Raw genomic sequence first — 8,291 nt, 5'->3', positions numbered from 1 at the left:
GGAAACTCAAAGGGGTGTTCACAATAACTTAGGTTGTATTATAGCGTTTCGCCAGCCATATATTCTTCCATAATCTATCTTCGTTTTTAGAAAAATACTTGAAACTAATCATCTTCTACATTTCTCAATACTCACACGGAACTTTGTAACAATACATTTTTATTATAGAAATGACCCACCCCCGTACAGTTAAACCGGATGTTTGTATGCGTAGATTGTAGATATGCGTAGCATAGATCAGCACCATCAGTCATGTTACTTGTCTTGAAATGTACATCTTATTCTCAAACAGGTACACTACACACATAACATACATAGTCATTTCACATGCTTTGCATGGCTTGGCAAGTTGGCAAACATAACTAAAGTTATTATATGTCTTGTTTCCATTGAAAGGCAAGGTCACTGAAAGTTAAACATTCCAGACAGTGGACAGTAAGTAGTCTACATTTACTTGAGAGTATTGTAGCCTTTTTTTGTAGGCCTATCTGATTCGGTACTTTGAGTATTTGCATTTTTGGATATGGATATTCCATATTCCATATATTATAAGAGTTCACTTAAAGGAGTAGTTCACCCAAAGAAATGAAAGAATGACTTATTTTCTATCAATTATACAACCCATGAAGCTTTGAATTCACAGAGATTAAAGGGGAAGACCACCCATTTTCAATATTGAACTATGTCATTAATATACCTTTGGAGTTGTGTGGAAATAGAAAAAAAAGTTCCCCCTCTTCTGTGTTGCCTAGAACTGGAAGATTGATTTTGGGGTTTGTATTGTAAAGTACAACTTTACCCAAAATCCAAAATCAATCCTCCAGTTCTAGGCAACACAGAAGGGGAGGAACTTCTTTTCTATTTCCACACAACTCCTCTAAGTTATATTAATGACATTGTTCAATATTGAAAATGAGTGGTCTTCCCCTTTAATGTAGTTTTTGTCATATTCCTGAACCAATAATTTGATGACCGCTGGCATCTCAGTAGTCTTGATGACCCGGTCATTATTGGCTTAAAGAGGTGGTGCCATAATTGTACTTTTTCTGTTTTGTATGTGTCTATGAAGTTAACATTACTCTAATAGACCACAGGGTGAGGTTCTAATGTGCAAATGTGCCTTCCCTGTGTGTTTTTGGTTTCTGAAAGCTGAGTCAAAAGGAACGACTGAAAAACACAGATTTAATGACATCATAAAATCATCCCCTCCCCTTTTAGCATACACCCAACACTGTGGGTGTGGCTAACTTCAGCTTGGTCACCATCCACGACCACCTGACAACCAGGCATACTTAGGGTGCGTTCGGAAATGCGCACTCAACGCACTGCTGGTGTGCCATGTTGTCATTCAATTATTCGGTGCACTTGGTGCGTTGTCGTTCGGAAATCCAGTGCGCTGCGCACCGGGTGTGCTGAGTGCACGCACTGAGCGACCCTACTCAGAAGATGGGGTTTGGCGGTGTGGTGGTTTGATTGATTGGTTTTCATGGCGGTGTCTCACGCTTCTCAGCTGTGAACAATGGTGTAGGAAATGATAACAAAATGCACCATTTGCTGCTTTATTGCCTGGTCCTTTGGGCTTTATTGATACACACGCATCAACATGTAATCTAACAGCAGGTAGGCCAATGTTATGAATTACCATTACCTATCAATAGCAACGTTACGTTAGCAACTGCTGCCTTTAAGAAAGTTCTCCGACTGAAGCCACACTGAATGCACTCTACAACGTCACCGCCCACTGCACTCACTACACTGAGCACACACCCGGGGCGCATTTCCGAACACACCCTTAATGAACTGGTGGGCGTGGCCACATAAAAACATACACTTTCTGTACAAACTTTTTGGAAAAAAAATTCCTCCTAGTATAATCATAATACCTGATCATCATGGGGGGGGGGGGGGGGGGAATCATGGCACGCCATCTTTATGAATATGACAAAAACAAAGTATTTTTGGGGGGTGAACTACAACAAATATTTCAAATGTAGTGAAAATAGCATGTACAAGTCTGTTATTTTCACTATTAATGGCCCGTTCCAGAAATCGCATTTTAATGCGATTTCCGGAAGGGGCTTAAGGATGGATTTCAAGTCTAGCTTTTTGGAATATACCCTGGACAGTTTTTAAGTTGCTTGATTCAGTATTTAGATATTTCTTATTCATGTTATCATACACTTCCTATACAAACCCATGCATTGTAACTTCAAACTCCATTTTAACCATGAGAGATTCATCTAAAACACCTGTTCTTGGTTCTGGTGACTCTCCTAATATGTGAGGGGGCTGTGTTTTTTTCAATTACCTTTTGTCTTTTATTTTTAATCATTTATTTGGAAAATGAAAAATAAAAAACACAATAAATAATAAATATTACAAATAAATGAAGAAAAAAAATCCCCCCTCACGTATTAGGAGGACACTATATAGTACAGGGGATAATACACATTTTGGTACCACCCAAGGTGACCGTAACATTTTTGGATTTTCTTATATTTATATTTTGGTGTGATAACCCTTCCTGAGAAGTAGCTTAATTGATGTTATCACCCGCTAGAGTCGGTGTCCCATCCCATTAACTTTACATTACAGGGAAAAAAAGGTAAAACATAATCTGCTTTAAGTAGCATATGAGGGGTCAAACTAGGGGTTTTTCATGATTCTGAATCCATTGCAAGCATCCATTTTGCACGAAGAACATTCCTTGCGCTAAAAACGACGGTTTAGTGGTTTGAAAAAGGGATGAAAAGTGATGAGTCATCACTTTTCACACATTTGAGGGGGCCGTTTTTAAGGTGATAACATCAATTAAGCTATACTTCTCAGAAAGGGTTATCATACCAAAATATAAACTAGAGACATGTAGGAAGATTGATTGATTGATTGATTGATTGAAGAATTTATTAGAAGTTTGCAATAGAAAAAAGTACAGTTTCATGACAGTACAAATCACTGGTACAAGGTCAACTAAAAGGAGATCCTAGAAAGCCGAGGCTTATTTCCACAGGAACCACACTTTAAGTATCTCATATAACATTGAAAGACAGACGGATAGAACATAGTACTTTATCTAGGATAATATCAGTTTCAAAAGCATAACATCAAATACAAAAGGCAGAATACAAAGAAAAGGGGGGGGGAGCATGGGGGCTTAGTCTATTTACAAGTCACGGGTAGCTGCTGTCTGAAGGTGACTTTTCATACCAATTTTGAAGGAGGCTAGGGATTTGCTCTCCTTTAGGGCTTGTGGAAGGGCGTTCCACATGTTGATGGTATAGCAGGAGAACGAGTTAGCGCCTTGTTTAGTGTTAAATCTACGCTGATGATGATTAGTGGAGCTGCCTCTGGTGTTATGATCGTGAACATCCTTGACCTTTAAGAAGTAGTTTGTCAGGTACATGGGAATCTTGGAGGTGTAGTGTATCTTGTACACCAGGCCCATTGCAAGATGCTGTACTCTGTCAGCTACTTTGAGCCACCCCACGCTTTCGTGGTGATGCTCGGTAAGGTGGGTCAGAGGAGGGAGACCAAGCACAACCCTAATTAGTTTGTTTTGGGCTGTTTGGAGCTTTAGCTTTAAGGCAGCTGGGGCGTCGCGATACCAGACAAGGACTCCGTAATCAATGAGGGGCCCAATAAGAGCACCTCCTAGTGTCTTTCGGGATTTAATATTGATCAGTGGGGCAACTCTTTGCAAGACAAAAATGTAAAAAACGTACGGTCACCTTGGGTGGTACCAATTTGTGAAAATATCAGTATTATCCTCCGGTCTAATATGAGACACCAGAACCAAGGACATCAGGTGTTTTCGATAAATCTGTCATGGTTAAAATAGAGTTTGAAGTTATGATGGGTTTGTATAGGTAAAATGGATATCAAATATCTAAATACTGAATAAAGCAACTTGCTCACAAACGACTGAGTAGACAATAAAATTACTTTTTTGAGTGAAGTATCCCTTTAACTCTTGTACAAAGTGCAACTTTCATGAGTGATATTTGTATCTATTATTTGACTATATATATATTTTTTTCTCTTCTTATCCTTTGTTGTTGTCTTGATTATCTTCAGCAAATTATGTTTTCCATCTTCATCATGCAATGACCACCACCATCATCAGTGTCATCATCACCCGATGACACATATACACTGTAGGTTTTCATCATCACTGAAGGCTTGTCCAAAATGTTTGTAATGTAATTGAACTGGCTTTTTATCTGATCTTGCTCAGGGATGTGTAGGATAGGCTACCTGTCATTATTATAAGATGTAATTTCCTCTGCAGTCCAATCTTCTGGCATTCATAGATAATTGCAATAATTACTTCATTCATTAGAAGGTGTCAAGTCAACTGTCAGATTATGTGCATCGGCTTCTCTCTCTCTCTCTCTCTCTCTCTCTCTCTCTCTCTCTCTCTCTCCCTCTCTCTCCCTCTCTCTCTTCTCTCTCTCTCTCTCTCTCTCTCTCTCTCTCTCTCTCTCTCTCTCTCACACACACACACACACACACTCATGCACGCACACACACACACACACACACACACACACACACACACACACACACACACACACACACACACACACACACACACACACACACACACACACACACACACGGCATGTTGAATCACGGAGCCATCAGCTTTAAAAGACCTTGACAAACTGGGATGCGGCCAATTAGGGCCAGTAATTGGGATCAACTCTTTGACAGCTACATTAATGATGTAGCTGGTCACCGCCTGACCCTGCAGGTAGGAAATTCAAACATCCCCATTTAAGCCTTGCATACTTCATTATATACTACGTTGTCACATGCCACAAATAGCTGATATGTACTGTATTATGTAAGTAGGCCTAGCTACAACTAGCTCACAACTCATGGCAGATTGATGTGTTGTGAGCTTGTAGATCTACTATTTCGAGCGCTTGACAAAACAAACCCCTCCTCTCTCTCCTCTCCTCTCCTCTCCTCTCCTCTCCTCTCCTCTGCTTCTGTCCTACAGTATGTGCTTTCGTTTATGCATCAGACTAAGAGCAAATTGAGAGCAGTAATTGGATCCGGCGGTTGACAGCTACATTAATGAGGCAGACGTCACCTGATGACCGTACAGGTATGATGGTCAGATTTAGACATCTTCTCCTCAGACACATGTGATGTGACGTAGCACATTGATTAAAACCATTTACCCATGTGTTTCCCCCCCCTTGAAGTTGTATCTTCATAAGGGTATTGCATGTAATGACAAGATCATGTATTCTTACTTTCCTGCACAAATGCTTATGACGTTGTGTTTTTGTTTGTTTGCTTTTAACTTAAAGACTGCATTAGGCTAGACTTATTTTATGTTTATTGGCCAGGTAGTGTATGGTCACTTACAAGGAGTTTGGCGTGGTGCACTGCAGGCAGAAGAAAAAAGATAAATAAAGATCTACAGCAGACAACAACAACAAAAGATATCATAAAGAGTTATAACTATCCCTAGTATTATTTGCCCCCCGGTAGCCCACCTAAAACTTGGCTAACGTGTGTTTTGCGTTGCTGTCCAAGGTGCTGAGGGCACAGGGGTTATGTATGGGCATCGTGGTTGTGTGTCTGAAGTTGCTTGCTTCCCAGAGGGGAGAACATCAAAAGAGCAAGTGGCCAGGATTATACATAAGGCCCTGAGAGCCTACAGTCAGGTGTGTCCCACTTGGTGGCTGCACTGAACCAGACCGTGATGTGTGAGGAGTGAGGACAGACTCATTCATATGTGTAGAACCTTCTTCAGATGACGCAGGAAGTACATCCACCTCAACCTTTTTTGACAGTGGAGTTATATGTTGGCTTCCCTCCTTGGAGGTGGTAGGTCCAAGCAGCTTGCAGTCAAGACTGTTGCGTTGTTGATGGCCAGAGGAGCAGTGGGGGCTCTCCTGAATCATAGACAGAAATAGGCCTCATTGGCCAGTGAGGCCTGTCAACACCACCCCCCATATGTGCCATAACTGCAAGAAATATGTCGCCTAGAAGTACCTCAGACTAAACTTTGTTTCTGTTTTATAACCATTACTAGAGGTGGGACGTTCATGAACGAATCAAGTCTTTTGAACGGCTCTTTGAAATGAACGATGGGATCCGGTTCGCAGTAGGGAGCCATTCTTTTCTAATGAACATGTGGTGGGAAAAGTACTCAAATTCTTTACTTAAAAGTAAAAGTATCAATGCTGCAATGTAGAAATACTCTGCCCAGTAGAAGGAGAAGTTCACTTGAGTAAAAGTACAAAAGTATTGGTATCAAAATGTACTTAAACTTAAACTACCAATAGTAGAAAGTACTCATCTTACAATAAATGTGAGAAGTCTCTGCGGGTTTTCCCGAACCGGTGCGAAACGTTCGGAATCTCCGTATGCGGAACTGATTGTTGACAATTGACATTAGGCTGTTCTGACTCATTGTGACATCACTTCATAAAAGGCTCTGACATCACATACACCACACGAGTCAACTAAAAATCTCTGTGAGTGTGTATGTATGTATTATGTATGTAATCCGCGTATCTCGAGAACCGTTTGTCCCACCGGCTTCAGATTCGGCATGCGCGTTCCCCGCCGCAGCAGCAGTGCCCGGCCTCGACCCGACCCGATACGCGATTTTCTGGAACCGGCGATTTTCTGGAACCGGCGCGAAAGGTTTCGGATTCTCCGTATGCGCTGATGTCCGCTATAGGCAATAACCGAACAATGGGTATGATGGGTATTGCCTAACAACCGGAGGGGCATAATTCCCAACGGGTGACAAAGCAAGCAGACTGCGTATTATTGCTCAAGATGAAGACAGACAGATACAGAGATATCCATATATGGGCATAAATGGACACAGGCAAACAGATAAATGAGGTTTGCGTTAAAGGGTGGGGCATTCATTCCCTATTTACATCGTTCCCGAGTAGGCCGGTACCCGACTAGACGATTGGCTGCCCGAAGGGCAGAGATCTCCATATATGGGCATAAAATGGACGCAGACATACAGATATCTCCATATATGGGCATGATGTCTCCATATATGGGCATAAATGGACACGGGCAAACAGATGGTCAAAATGGGTCCTATGACAACAGTTATAATGGGGTTTGCATTAAAGGGTGGGGCATTCATTCCCTATTTACATCGTTCCCGAGTAGGCCGGCAACCGACTAGACGCTTGGCCGCCCGAAGGGCAGAGATCTCCATATATGGGCATAAAAGGGGCATTCATTCCCTATTTACATCCGCCCGTCAGGCATTTACCGCCCGTCAGGCAGATACAGGGATCTCCATATATGAGCATAAAATGGACGCAGATAGACAGTTATCTCCATATATGGGCATAAATGGACACAGGCAAACAGATGGTCAAAACAGGTCCTATGACAACAGGTATAATGAGGTTTGCATTAAAGGCCAGGGCTTTCATTCCATATTTACCGGTACATCGTTCCCGAGTTGGCCAGGTTGCCGACTAGACGCTCGGGCGGCGAGCTTCTAGTTATGCAGAATGTACCGTTTCACAAGTTTTCCAATGAATAAAACGTAGAAAAACATTTGAAAATAGCAGATCTACAAGGATCTGCAATCTACAATCATGGATTATGATGCATGCCTTAAGCCTTATGCCTAAACTTCTTTGCCTTTTTTTACTGTTTTGAGGTGTGTAGGTATGAAAGCGTCTGCCACCAAAAAGAGTCATTTGTAATCTCCCTCTATACCCAGCCCTGCCCACATACAGTAGAGCCCCTGCTGTGCCCTGCTGTGTCCGTCAGCCTGTGTCTTCCTAGAGTAGGCAGCTTCCAGTGTGGAGCTGGTTGGAGATCTGACAGTCAACCTGCCCTGCTGACTGGACTGACTGCTCTGGGTCTGGGAACTGGGCCAACATTCACTTCCCATATAGACGCCCAAGTGCCACTGCTGTCAAGAGAATACCCTACTTTTTGTTGGTAGCCTGCCCTACATGGATGCACAACAGAACAGAAAATAAACCATGATTATTATCAAGAGTAGGGTTCGATTTAAACCTGTTAAACAGGTGGTGGCATGTTCTTACCCACTTAAGTCCTATACAGTATATACCTCGTTGTATGAAGTGAAAATAACCGATCTACAAGCTCAAATTGACATTTTTACCATTGAGCTATAGGGCCTGCATGCCTCTTTGCTCAGGGGATAAACTGAATCTTGACCATCAGTTCAAAACGTGTCAGATCCTGTGTCTAGGTGAGGCATGACTTTTGAAATCTAAATGTCTCAATAAAAGAGCAGGTGGAAATAAAACCAC

This window comes from Nannobrachium achirus, assembly GCF_963921795.1.
Source record: "Nannobrachium achirus genome assembly, chromosome: 5".
In the NCBI taxonomy this organism is placed as follows: domain Eukaryota; kingdom Metazoa; phylum Chordata; class Actinopteri; order Myctophiformes; family Myctophidae; genus Nannobrachium; species Nannobrachium achirus.
The sequence above is the reverse complement of the archived record's forward strand: the minus strand, read 5'-3'. Positions refer to the sequence as shown.